Source organism: Ylistrum balloti, unplaced genomic scaffold (assembly GCF_031769215.1).
Source record: "Ylistrum balloti isolate Yb309-2 unplaced genomic scaffold, AGI_CSIRO_Ybal_v1 Utg371838, whole genome shotgun sequence".
Lineage (NCBI taxonomy): Eukaryota > Metazoa > Mollusca > Bivalvia > Pectinida > Pectinidae > Ylistrum > Ylistrum balloti.
In genome coordinates, this window is record NW_026782912.1 from 150,403 (window position 1) to 165,992 (window position 15,590).

Consider the following 15,590-nt stretch of genomic DNA (forward strand, 5'->3'; position numbering starts at 1 on the left):
GATATTTGATAGTGGTTATTCTTATGGTAGAAGGAAAAAATTGAACGTAGCAATCTTGACTTAAGTTAATGTGTTAATGAATATATGCTCAACAAGAGAGAAAAAATAACATTTTTTTCTTGGCGAGTAACTGTAATGAGTGAAAATAAAGTAAAGTTTTGCAATATTAGAAAATGGCAACAGTTTATATTGAAAAATAAAAAAAAAGTTCTGAAATTTGAATTAACGGAAGAGCTTTACGAGAAAATACTCGCTTGCGGAAAGTGCCGAGGGTTCTCATATTTGCGAAAAGTGCCGAGGGTTTCCGATCGGTTGAAGGAAGTGACCGCACAGTGATGTTTACACAGAATTTCTACAACGTATGAGACAATACAATCAAAGAGCATTCTGTGTGGACACAGTCATGGGCTCTGTATACCATCACAAGCCTAGAATTCACGATGTCGTCCTAGTCTTTGAGGTATCCATTAGCAACGAGAGCGTACTTGGAACTGGACAAGGAAATGTCTACCTAGTCATTTCTACATATATTTCCGAATTCATCAAGATATAACTTGGTTAATGCATGACCAATCTCGATAATCAAACCCTATTTGGAAAGTTATAATATTTCTCTGACACGAAATGCACGTGTCTAGCCGACTTTGGATGAGAGATCCTTCCTTATCAATAAAAATATTACTTTAAGGACAGTCACCTGTTGTAAGCAAATATTTATTAAGATATCAATCGATACAAGTGTAGATTTGTAAGAATTTAAAACGGTACTCCACAGCTCAATCAACAGTTCTGAATTTCACGATTTTTCAGTAAGTTGTCGGCAACTGACAGACATTCACGACACAGGGTTTCGAGAGATGCAGAATTATGATCCAAACTCAGATCAAAAGAAAGATTTACATGAAGAATCCTGCAAAGTACAGAGATAATGAGACCAGGTGTTCCGGAAGAATAAGTGTATTCTATTGTTGGACGTCACAGCAAGCGGTCCAGCACTTTCTGTCATTGAGGTTTTGCAAAATACCTTTATTATACATGGTCCCGTCATCATGTAAATAAAAAGATACGAACTGATACATCCAACACATCCATTTCTACGCCCCAGTGACAAAATGTAAATCTAAGTCGAACAATGTAAGTTATGATATGTTCTCAAATGAGAATAACGTATACAACAACGGTACCAACATGACAATAACGAGCATCAAACACGTCCAAATTCATATCGCACGGAGGAATAGAAAAAAAACTTCCCCATAATCTTTCTTATGTTCATATTTTGTCCAAATTGATTGAGATTTCGAATACTTCTATCATGATATAGACAAGGAAATAGGATATTCCCGAATGAGATTATGAGGCGATAAAAAAGGGGGTGGGGACATCCTTGGTGTTAATCAAAATCGTCGCTGTAAACCCTGTTGTGTAAGGTAATCAGTCAGTTATCTTCATTAATCATTGAAATCGTGGGAAGAAAGTGTAAATCATAACAGGAAGATTATTGAGATTAATGTTGAATATGTTGTAACGCGTAGCCGACATCTTCAAGGAAATCCCTTGATAAATATTCAGGCAACCGGGGAATATTAACTCGTAGATTTGACAACATGGCGACACATCAAACATTTGAATATCAGTATTTTGAAAGCCAAATAATTAAATTTAATAGATTTTGATGACAGACACCGTTCGAATATTTATCAAGAATAAATAATTTGCAACAATTTGGATTGTCATATGCATTAAACAATGAATGTTTCAGCTTCTGCAAGTATATATGCATGCATATATTGTAATCTAGAGTTTTTCGAAACGCAGAAATTTTCCATATCAATATAATCCGCTCTGAAACTCAGATTCGATGAAAGTAGGTCAAACTACTACATACATTTAAAATATCCATGATTGATAAAATGCCACTGGACATAAGCGTGTCATTGGCTCAAGGGTTAAATCATCTACCATAATGAATGGCTAGTGCAGTTGTGCAATTCACATATATGTTTCAAATAAAAAATGATCCATAAAAGCAACTTAATATATCGTGTTCAATTAGATTTATTTTTAAATACAAGTTCTAATTCGTCACCATTTTATATTTTTGATAAGCTCAACAAGAATACTTTGACACAAAAAGAACCAACAATTATAGTTCCATTGAGTCAAAAAAGCCTGAACCCTTCCAAACATATGGGCCTAACAGCGGACACAACAGAGGAGCAGCTGTGTTCCTTTCCCACTTTCTGGTGACACCTTAGCACAACATAATGAATCATGATGCGGAATTGCTACAAATGTATAACAGCGTCGTGGCATACAACAAAAATCACATCTGATCGCTGTCTAATCAGAGGTCAAGCGTCACGAATTTCAATTGTTTAAGCGTCCATATAAAATGGATTTCGAACAGGACCGTACAAAAGCATATGCTATCAGCGTGTATTGAGAAGCACAATTGTAGTCAACATGTATAATACATGTCTTTTCGGTGTTGTTTTAACACATTTCACACATCTGTAAGAAGTTGTTTCATGAAGAAGGAAGACATGTCAGCAGGAACTTCGAGCAGAAAGGCAGCAGATACAGGAGAAACACACTACAAGGTTTACCTGGAAAGTTTGTTGTATATACCGTATCAAAGCACAATTTGGCATTTTTCTTTTTAGTAATTATGTTCTGTCTGGTTATCATAAATTTATCGGAATATGCCTGAGTGGATTACCATACAAAATTGACGTATCCGATGAATATTGATTTTGAAAGAAATTACAAGGAATTCAAAAGGAGAGGAAGACAGACCTCTCTCAAAGTGATCAATCCACACCCATTTAATTACATCCACTTCAAAACGAAATGTGACTTAATTGCTGGTGGATCAACTTCTATTCTAATTTTAGTGAAATCTGCAGTCAGCAATTTTCATTTGCGAGATTCCATAAGAGCCACGTGGGGAAAGTGTCAGCGGACAACCTCCAAATTTTGTATTTACTCGCATATAACACATTACATCAGCAGAAAGTTGATACAGAAGCGACTTTACAGGGTGATATCATACAGGACTCGTTTCTGGATGTTTACATGAACAATACTTATAAAACCATAATGGGATTTAACTGGGCTGCCAAGTACTGTGGTCAGGCTACTCATACTGTGTGTGTAGACGATGGTCATTACATTAGTATTGCTAACATTCTAAAGTATATATATATATATATATATATATATATATACACTTGATGCATAAAGCAATAACTAGCTAATGATTGAGAACTTACTACCACACAGCGGTCAGTTTATATCAAGATTTTCTAAATGGTATATGTCCACTGACAGTTGTCCTCCATATTTGGCGGGAGCCGTATACACGGTGTCAAGGTCGGTAGCCCTTCAACCTGTGTTTGCGTTTCTGTATGTTAAAAAAAAACCCACAGGTATTGATGACGTGTACCTGGGTGTCGTAGCTAATAAACTAGGTGTAACACCCCCAACATGATGACAGGTTTATCACCACACCTCACTTAGTAGACACTGATCTCGCACAAATGGTGTATAGCGAATTTAAGAATATGGCAGATTTTCAAATGGTTGGGCGTATACTGAGGTCGAGTGAGAATGTGCGCCTTTAACTGGAGGTGCCAATTCACGTTTTTGCTTTGATAAATAATTCAAACGATCGTAATGGTATTAACAATGGTAACGAATAACAGTGTTTCAACTTTAACTAGAGTCGTCATTTATTGAAGGGAATTTGTGTTCGACAGAAAAAAATTGATTGACTAACTCTCTTTATATTGGTGTATATGATGTAAACAATAAAACGAAATCGATAGACCAAACCCCTTTATATTACTTCAGTTGACTTGAACAATAATATTAAATTGATTGACTAACTCTCTATATATTGGTGTATATGATGTAAACGTTAAAACTTAATTGATTGACCAACCCTCTTTATAATGCTGAAAATGAATGACCAACCCTCTTTATACTGCTGAAGATGAATGACCAACCATCTTTATAATGCTGAAGATGAATGACCAACTATCTTTATAATGCTGAAGATGAATGACCAACCCTCTTTATACTGCTGAAGATGAATGACCAACCCTCTTTATACTGCTGAAGATGAATGACCAACCCTCTTTATACTGCTGAAGATGAATGACCAACCCTCTTTATACTGCTGAAGATGAATGACCAACCCTCTTTATACTGCTGAAGATGAATGACCAACCCTCTTTATACTGCTGAAGATGGTCTGTATTTTACGTTATAATATCTATCACGGGTATGTCGATATATGGAGCTTAGATTAAATACATGAGAGTATATACCATCAAATAAGATCAGGTTTCATTGTTGCGTGGGTCAACGTGTAAATCATCTGTTCGATGTTTTCCTTCGTTTCAAAGATTTTTCGTCTGACAGTAGTTTATTGTGTTTATTAACGTTATTTCGTATCTAATATCCGACAATATCATATGTATGTATTTAGATATCAAGTTAACGTTTTTTGTGGCAGTTTCTGATGTTTCAGTTGTGACATACAGGGGCGTAGCTATCCCAGCAGAAATGTGTAAGCCACAGGGCCCTGGTAAGGGGGATCAGGGGAAATAAATTTCATGATTTCAAAGATGTTTTGAATCGTTTTCTGAGATTGTTTTATTGAACAACAAACTTCAACTTCTGACTAAATAAGAGCTAACTTTCTGTTCTTTTGATTCGCGAAAATGCCCATGACAATTTCCGTATCGATAGAAATTTCCCTGTGTTTGTGAAGTAGTGCCAATGATGACAGACGATCTGAGATATGTCTTGATTCGCCTCAGAGCACTGAAAGACCGCTTAGCTGTGGCAGTGGACACTGGGATGGTAAGCAGAATCTCCAAAATATCGCATATAGATGGGTAAAGTTGTCTTGCAGTGCGGTCGAGTACCTCTTCTGGTCTGTTTATTGCCATCTCCCAACGTTTCTGCCATCGCATAACTTCACTTCTGAAAAACGTAAGATCACCAGTGATGTCAGCCTGGTATGTATCAAAACTGAGAGCAATCTGCTCATGTGATATGCTTCTTACTTTTCTTGGCATAAGCTGAAAAGCAGTGAAGTGTAGCTCCGCTTTAAGTAGGCGATCTGTCAGTTCCTGAATCATGTGGTCAAGAAACACGCAGAAGAGTAAACGACGCCAGTAATCGGATGGGTACCTGTGGCGATCTTGCTCGGCCCAGGAGAATCATAATTCGATTCAACTTTATTTTGTTTGAAAAACTTGTCGATCGACATCTGTAATCCAGAAGCTTTCTTCATTTAGAAAATTTGCACTTTAACAACATTATAATCGGAAACGTTGAAATGATAGTAAGAAGTAGAATAGTATGACGTGTATAAAGTTCCGGAAAGCAATGCACTAGGCCTAGTTATTCAACAATTTTCTATTTATATTTTTTTATTTATCAAAAATATTAGATATTTATTTTCAACCTTAGTTTTGTAATTTGTCCGACATAGTCTATGTACGGATTTTTTATGTGTAGGCCCGGGCTTTTTCTTTCTATGGAAGCTACGCCCCTGATGTATAAGCATCTTAGATATCAAGATACATTTTGTCATGACAATATCCGGCGTTGTTATAAGTAGGTACCTTATATATCAAGTTAGTTTTTTCCATGACAATATCCGGCGTTGTTATAAGTAGGTATCTTAGACATCAGTTACGTTTTTTTCATGACAATATCCGGCGTTGTTATAAGTAGGTACCTTAGACATCAGTTACGTTTTTTCATGACAATATCCGGCGTTGTTATAAGTAGGTATCTCAGACATCAGTTACGTTTTTTTCATGACAATATCCGGCGTTGTTATAAGTAGGTACCTTAGACATCAGTTACGTTTTTTCATGACAATATCCGGCGTTGTTATAAGTTTGTACCTAAGACATCAGTTATGTTTTTTTCATGACAATATCCGGCGCTGTTATAAGTTTGTACCTAAGACATCAGTTACGCTTTTTTTCATGACAATATCCAACGTTGTTATACGTATGCACCTAACCTATTAAGTTACCATCATTAGGTGAAAAGTCAAACGGTTAGAAAATTAGTTTGACCTCTTAAGTCTACGGCAACCCTCTGTCACATGACCCACTGAATATATTTCATAATCTGAGATATTAAGACTGGAATTCATATAAATTTCAATTCTGATTTAACGTCTTTTATATGTGCAATATGAAATAAATATTAAATGAATTATTGACAATTATGTTACCATAAAACATTGTTTTGCATGATTCACCATGGACCTATTATCACGTTCAAAGTTAAAGGATAAACTTTGTGTTCCTTACACGTTTTTTGATATGCGCGTATGCTATTGAGTGTACCTTGGTTTTTCAGTGGAAGTGTTAGGTGTTGTTATATTGGAGGGGTTTTATTCGTTATTTCCTAGGATGGCGTATAATCCCAAAAATAGGTACATTAAAAGTATAAAGGGAATTCGATGACTATCTAATGACTTTAAGTAGCAACTATCCGGAACATCGACAATACTTTACAGTAAATGAGTGTATCGTTGAGGATGTTTACAAAAATATTTGTCTCCCAACTCTAAATTTTTCATCGCATTTAAACTCGAAGTGGATCTCTATGGCGTGACTTTGCATTTCACCTAAATTATTAAACTAAAATTATATTACGTCCGTGTGTGCAGTCATCCGTGTTGCGTTAAAAGAATGTGAAGAGAAGAGTCAGAAACCTAAATTGTGTTATAGAGAGAAATAAATATGAACACATGGGAAATGTTTCGACACTGTAATCTGAATGTTGTGATAAAATTATACTCGTCTTTAAACCCCATTTGACATATGAACATCGTACATAGTAACCAATTATGAAAACAAAAACAAAAGCCAGCCAACAGAAGGGCACAGTTCACATAGGTATGTCAATAGTCTGTTGAAAGATACACCAAACTAGACGAAGATGTTATTATCCATAAACTCGATTATTTTCTTAATTTTTAATTCCTCTGTGTATTTTTTTAATTTATTTTAACGTATTTTTCATGAAATACGCTCTTGTCGACCACGATATATTTGTTCCACCGTTCACTTTTCTTGATAGATAAAGTTTTCCTGACAAGTGAACAAGGTTGTTGCCTCAGGCTAGAATGTGGTATGGCCATATACAAAGAGGAAAATAAAATGTTCTATAGAAGAAATGTTTTTTAGAAGATGGTGATTAAGATTGACTATAAACTTTATTAAGTTCATTAAAATAAAAAAAACTATTGATTCCAATTCTTGAGTAAACAGTATCACAGTAAGACTGTAGGCCAGATATAATGGGGAAATTATAATGATCCCACTGGGAAATTTTATACTTCCCTGCGCGAAGTTTGCTGCTCTGTGGTATATTTTATAGTTCCGTTGTTGTGTTCTTTCGTTTCATTAGCAATGTGAATTAACCTACTTGGATTGGCCACGATTTACATGGCGGGTGTCGTAGATAAAGCACAAAACGCTTACTTTTCCGGAACACAGTGTCCTAATCTTTCTGTACCCTTTCAGGAGCCTCCATGTAAATATATTTGTTCATATGTTGCCTTATTTTTTATTGAATTACCTTTTTGATTGCGATTCAGTTAACGTGTTGGTATTTCATTGGTTGTTTTCGTAAAGGAAGAGGCGTGTCTCTATATATTCATGGTCATATTCATACCCATAGTCTCGTCGAGGTTGTTGTATGTGGTAGACACTGCTGGTGGACTAGTAGTTCCCGAAGTTTACTGTAACCTGCATGCTATATTTTTACTCATTCGAATAGTGGTGCGGTTCAGAATGCACTCGACGTTTTTCGGTATATTTCCTTCAAATTAAATAGAATAAAAAGTTCTTATAACAAAACCAGTAGGAGATTAGAGTGTGACGTTTCGATGACTACACAGTCACTTTTATCGGACAAATGACCAGCGTGGAGCGTACTAACACTGACGTACGTTGTGTACGAGAGATGGTATGGAATCTACCAACTTTTTTGGCTGTACTATAGTCCTATGTACACTAATGTCGAAAATAGTGTGACGAGATTGTAAACAGATTATAGACCAAACAAATACACAACCTGGTAGTAATGCACTGTAGTCAATTCGGCTACGTTTTGTTTAACACTATTCCATAGACATTACCAATCAGAAGAAAATTTCCCGAAATATCCAAGCTAAGTGTTGGCAATCTGTTTTCAAAGAAGAGCGAAAGTTCGAGAACCTTTAATAGAAATCAGGGAGACACAGAAATCACCAAATGGTCACGCTGCGATGTAAGGACTTAGAAATAACACCTTCAAGTCTCAATATTAGATGTCTGATTAATACCATCAATATCGTTAGTAATGTGCAGAAATATCTAGTAAGAGAAAGAACACACGTTATTAACATCAAAATCGACGTATTGAAAAACGAGAAAACATTACTTTTCACTAAGTGTTTTAAAATCTACGAAATTCCCATTTAGCATGATTTTACCAGCTGACACAGTAATCATGGACACCGCATAGAACAAACCTAGAATGACACCCAAGATCCACAGAGAAGGGAATTCATTACGGCTTATAGTGGACTATACTGGTTCCATTGGCAATAATGTCTACAGGTCACTAGCAGACATTCTATGACCCCTGGTAGGAAAGTCAGAACACCATGTCAAATACTCGAAAAACCTTGCAGAGAGTATGTCCACAGTACTTATCCAAAACTACAGGATGTAGTGTCTCTTTTCTCCAACACACCACTTGACAAAGCACTTGGTATAATTCGGTGCCGCCTAGAGCAAGGCCGGTCATGGCGAAAGAACACCAATCTCCATATCCAAGACATGATGGATTTACTAGGATTTGTGCTTACAATAACATACTCTGCCTTCCAAGATACTATATATCAGTAACCCAGTGCTTCCGATAGTGGCCACCATTAAGCATTTGAAAAAATATACTTTACCCAGTTCATCTTATCTAAATTTGTATTAGAAGGTGCCATTCACTTGTATGTCTTTTGTACAATATTCAAACCATGCTGAAAGCCGATTAATTACACCTCAACGCATAATAAACACGTGTGTATATATAAATGTGTAGATGTGCCGCCCAAATATGATTTTTTAGACACCACAGGAAGACTGTCACTCTGTCAAAAAAGAGAAAAAGAAACATTTTTTTCTGAAAGAACACATCAAACAGTGACATCTATATGGTTTGTCAGCAAACGTACATGTACGACAGTAGATATATGTAAGCACACCTTTTCTACGGAGCGTTCTTCTTTCTGATCAGGGTTCGACACCGTGAATAGGATTAGACCGATGTGTTAATGGTGGTAGAGTCAGTTTAAATGATCTCTAAAAACTTCAAAATCCGACCCTGATCAAAAAGGTTTTAAATCGATCTAATCTAGCGTTTTTGTCGGTACTACCTCACATGTAGCATTATGTATGTTCTACCTAATATCGTATCGTATTTGAGATCTGTTTTACCGAATTTGACATCAGATGAAAAAAGTCACGTGATGTTTTATATGCTACTTCATTCCTTGGTTCGACATTATATACACGTTAACAGAGGATGCAGCTTGGCCTAACCAAACTTACAAACTCTGTCATTTTCAACACAATGTTGATAAGATTGTGCTTTATTACCAGTTTATTAATTGGTCTGTATAAATCTCTACCAGTGGACTTTTTTCTGCAAAAACTTATTTCAAAGGATCGATCAATCTTATAAACAAAATGACCATGGTGCCTGTATCAATCACCTGTCTAACCTTGGCTGAAATTGCTTTATTCAAACTAAAGAAGGAGAAATTCTAAATACTCAAGTACATAACATACAACATATCAATCTTCCTGTTAGACCTCAACCCTCTGTACCTTGTGGGTCAGCAAAACCATTCATACTTCTCAAATCACTACTACAAAATTCTACAGAATTTGATCTATTTCTTCTATTGGGCCCATCCCTCTCGCCAAAAGAGATGGAGACACACCACTTATACAAAGTCGGTTCCCTTTCACCCAAGAATGCTTTGAACCAAATTATACTGAATGGAATAAGAAACGCAATTAGGAATTTCCAGGTCAACTATGGGAAATAGAAAAGGGTTTTAGAATGTAATTATGGTGTAACTGGAAGATAGTTGACCACTCTGTCACCTACGAGAATTTCATTCGTGTACGTTAAGTAAACCTTTCAAATTTGACGTTGATCCAAGAGTACCCCACTCAAAATGAAGCGAGTTCTGGACCCATCAATATCATGTGTGCCCCTCGCGAGCTGCAGTAACTGCAGGAACTCTTTTGTGCATTGAATTGATCAGGGTATTAACCCTTCTCATTGGTATACGATTCCATTCCTCATTCAGCGGCAACGCCAACTGAGCGACGTTGATTGGAGGATACAGTCTACGTCTTATCCTTCTGTCCAACTCGTCCCATAAATGTTCTATTGGGGAGAGGTCAGGGCTGTATGGGGGCCAGTCTAGGGTGGGGACATTGTTTGGTGCGAGATAACCACAGCAAACCCTCGCTACAAGCAGCCGAGCGTTGTCCTGCTAAAACGTCACTTGACGCTGCTGTAATAGAGGAACAACATGCGGCGCTAGGACTTGATCTCTATAGCGGACGACCGTGATATTTCCCTGAATAACGACCAGAGGAGTCTTGATACCATGCGCAATCCGTCTCCATATCATGACTGATCCTCCTCCAAAACGGTCATTCTCTATCACGCAAGTATCTGCATAGCGCTCGTGGGTTCGTCTATAGACACGACGTTGGCCGTCTGCCCGGTAAAGCGAAAACCAGGACTCGTCTGAGAACAGTCTAGGGTGGGGACATTGTTTGGTGCGAGATAACCACAGCAAACCCTCGCTACAAGCAGCCGAGCGTTGTCCTGCTAAAACGTCACTTGACGCTGCTGTAATAGAGGAACAACATGCGGCGCTAGGACTTGATCTCTATAGCGGACGACCGTGAGATTTCCCTGAATAACGACCAGAGGAGTCTTGATACCATGCGCAATCCGTCTCCATATCATGACTGATCCTCCTCCAAAACGGTCATTCTCTATCACGCAAGTATCTGCATAGCGCTCGTGGGTTCGTCTATAGACACGACGTTGGCCGTCTGCCCGGTAAAGCGAAAACCAGGACTCGTCTGAGAACAGGACCCTCCCCCAACGTTGCATTGGGAAGCGTCTTACGGAATGTGCGTTCAGCCATTGCACTCGTCTGGCACGTCGCCGCTCATTCAGCTGTGGTCCAACATATAGCCGCCGCGGTCTTAGACCGAAGGCACGCAGTCGAGTACGCACAGTCTTTGGATCAACTGGAACATGATGACGCCCAATTGTGTTCCTTGCTGTTTCCGTGGCCGTCTGAAAGCGATTGCGTAGGTGCGAAAGTCGCATTGCCCTATCCTGCCGACGCGTCGTCACACGAGGGCGATCGCTTCGGGGACGGTCTGCAACCCTTCCGGTGGCATGTAGTCTTTGGATGAGACGGCAAATGTTCGATGGATGGACTCCAAATTGATTAGCGACCTGATTTTGCGGGTTGCGTAAGAAGTGCAATGCAACCCCTATCAACTTCGGACAGTCGTGGCATTTTTACGGTGAATTGTTTATGCTTAAAATGTGTGAAATCAAGACGGATATGTCTGAAGATTCGCACACACAGATTTTGAACCAATGCTTTTGTCTCTTCTTCTTTTGTTCAAGCGGCGTGCGCAGTTTAGTTATGCATCAGACATTTTAATACGGTACCATAGGGATCTAACTCAGATGCACACATTTGTCAAGTTTCAAGGGTGTACTTCAAGGATTTAATTTACAATATTAACTTTCTGCTAATTGCGTATCGTTTTCCTCTCAGTATACATTCATTCCTGCATGAGTAGAATTTTAAAGATTTTGCTCTATTTCACATATTGGGCCTGGCACATCCAATCCCAAATGCTGAGACCCATCATTTCATTTATGCAAAATTAATTCTATTTCACACAAGAACGCTTCAGACTTAATTTGGGCAAGATCCAATCATTCCTACATGAGGAGTAGGATTTTTTAAAAAAAAATGCCCTGATTTCAATTATTGAGTCCCACCTTTCCCACCCTAAGAGAGCTAAACTCAGCAATTTTGTATTTGTATACAAAATAGTTTTTCCTTCACCCAAGAATGTTTTGGACCAAATATGGGCAAATCCAATCATTCCTATAGGAGGAGTAGGATTTTCCAAAATTTGCTCTATTTCCCTTATTGGACGTGGCACCTCCTGCCCTAGGGGGCTGAGACCAATCGAATCTCCCTTACCCAAGATTTCTTCACACTAAATCTGAGCAAAATTCAATCATTCTGTTTAAGACTAGTTATGATTTGCAGAAAAATTGACCCATGGCCGGGCGATGGACGTTGTAGTATGCCCTTATGGACAGGTGAGTTAAAATCAGATCTTGTCCATAAAGTTATATTCTTTTATGCATGATTAACAGAAAAAAACTTGCATGGCATGAGGTAGTGCTCATGGTTCCAGCCTTTCATTGTGTTGATGGTGTCATTCTTTATTGTTGCTCCACTTAAAGCTTGTGACTTATGCAGTTCCAGAGGACACCAACGTTTAGGGATATTTTAACTTATAAAGTGTGAAAGAGAGATCAAATTCCAATGTTTCTCACTTGCATTTAAAAATCAAATACAAATCAAACATGAAGCAAGAATGACTTTTAATTTGCATTGGTTTAACAGTTTTCCCATCCACTTGCCTTTTCTTTACAATTAATTTTTATTGATTCCATTTTTAACTTGTAAACAAATACACATACAAACCATGCACACTCTTCAGACTTGTAATGTGATACAACGACAATTAATTAAATTAATTTCATTTATTCACTTTCTTCCAAAAATCTCTTATATATTTTTTTTTAAATCAGCATGTTTGATCAAACCAACCTCTAGAAATGTTCAGCTATAAAAAGAATGCTTTGAATGCTATATATTAAAGTGTGATAGATGTTATTGGTTGAACCAATAATAGTTGACAGTATGATAAATGTTAATGTTTGAACCAATCATGATTAACAATGTGATACATGTTATTGGTTGAACCAATAATGATAAACAGTTACGATGAATGTTATTGGTTGAACCAATAATGATAAACAGTTACGATGAATGTTATTGGTTGAACCAATAATGATAAACAGTTACGATGAATGTTATTGGTTGAACCAATAATGTTAAACAGTTACGATGAATGTTATTGGTTGAACCAATAATGATAAACAGTTACGATGAATGTTATTGGTTGAACCAATAATGATAAACAGTTACGATGAATGTTATTGGTTGAACCAATAATGATAAACAGTTACGATGAATGTTATTGGTTGAACCAATCATGATTAACAATGTGATACATGTTATTGGTTGAACCAATAATGATAAACAGTTACGATGAATGTTATTGGTTGAACCAATAATGATAAAAAGTTACGATGAATGTTATTGGTTGAACCAATAATGATAAACAGTTACGATGAATGTTATTGGTTGAACCAATAATGATAAACAGTTACGATGAATGTTATTGGTTGAACCAATAATGATAAACAGTTACGATGAATGTTATTGGTTAAACCAATTGTGACTAACAACTTATCACAGGAACACAACACACTTCAAACTTTCTGTCCTTTTAAAGGGTATAAATAAGGATAAGAAATACTAATGCTGTGAAGATGAATAAGTACTTATAAATGGGATGTAAAACATGTGGCAGTCATTTTATCATGTGAGATCTTTGACAAGGACAAACCTTTAACATGTTTACATATTTTTTCACTGTATAAAAATTCATCTAAAAAGTTCTGTGAAATGAAACAATGTTTGATACTGCTTTACTTGGCAGACAAACAGAGTTTATGAAATTAAAGCCAATTTTTAAGATTTAATGATGCTCCATGTCTATAGAACTGTTACAGAAGATTTGGCAAGTTTGCTATTAAAGGCATTCAAATCACCTTTACTATTCATCAAAGCATTACAAGCATGCAGATATTCAAATAGATAAATCTGAAATAAATATTATGAAACAGTGGCAATCTAATACAATCACATTTTCAAAATTCCTCAAAACATTGCCCTATATAAAGAGGGGCATTTGTCCAGCAAAGGAAAAGCATCTAAGAGGGATCTTGGCACCTAGAATTAATTAGTTTGGCCTCAATTTGTTCTTTAAAAGTTGTTTTTTCCCCCATTTTTTTTTCTTCGTGCTTGCTCTTATTTACAAAAATATTGAAAAACAGCAAGAGTATTTCAATTATCAAATCCAAGATGGCCGCCTCTCAGCCACTTTTTTTTCTGATCAATTCCAAAATCAAAACATCACAACTAGGGATCAAGGGGAACCTACATATGAAATCTGGGAAAGATCCAACCAGTACATCACAAAATAGCAATAACAAACTTTTATTGTCAAAATCCAAGATGGCCGCCTGTCAGCCATTTTACTTTTCTAATCAGTTCAAAAATCAAAGGGCAAAAATATGGACCAAAGGGGACCAAGAATACCTCAACCACCTTAGATAAGATTTTGCAATACCCAGTTACCCTTTTGATCAGATTCTGTAGTAATCCAACCCACTGGATCAGATTATGCAATACGCCACTCTCTAGATCAGATTCTTTAATATCTCCAACACTCTAGATATGATTCTATAATACCCCACCCTCTGGCTCCGATTCTTTAATACCCTGATCCTCTTAATCAGATTCTGTTATACGTTCACCTCTTAGATCAGATTCTGTAATACGCCACTCTCTAGATCTGATTCTTTAATATTCCCACTCTCTAGGTCAGATTCTGTAACACCCCCAATCTCTAGATCAGATTCTGTAACACCCCAACCTCTAGGTCAGATTCTGTAATACCCCCAACCTCCAGATCAGATTCTGTAACACCCCCAACCTCTAGATCCTATTTTATAATACCCTGACCCTCTAGATCAGATTTTGGTAATATCCCCACCCTCTAGATCAGATTCTGTATTACCCAATGAATTAAACTGCATCATACAGTGTTTTTTGTCCTTCAAGGACTGGTCAGTGATGCTATGGACCTAAATTTTGAAGCCTAGGAGGTGAAAATCCAAAGTGATCGAAAGAAAAGTCGGGGGGATGGAGCAGTCCCGTAATTAGGTAATTTTTTTTATTTACAAATATCAGACTATTTCAGAACATCATCAAGTACATGTGTATATTCTGAACCGTGTCACTATTGGAATGAATTAAAATATGGCATGCAGGTTTCAGCAAACCTCGAGGACTTAAAGTCCATCAGCAGTGTCTACCACCTGCTATCTTAAAGATTGGACACACAAGTGAATATCACCTTTTGGTGATTAAGAACATCGAAGGACACAACCACATAAGTAGACTGGTCTGTTTCTCAGCTTTGTGAAACACAAAAGAGCATTGAAGCATGCACCTCAAATCTTTACCTGAGGTTACACTTACGACTGAGCTATCGAGGCCCTAACACTGAGAG

At 37.1% G+C, this 15,590-nt stretch overlaps 1 pseudogene; it reads left to right on the forward strand.

The window, feature by feature from the left end:
- Window positions 1-2,546: 2,546 nt before the first annotated feature.
- LOC132563732 (beta-1,3-galactosyltransferase brn-like) lies at window positions 2,547-3,626 on the forward strand (annotated as a pseudogene).
- The last annotated feature ends 11,964 nt before the right edge of the window (window positions 3,627-15,590 follow it).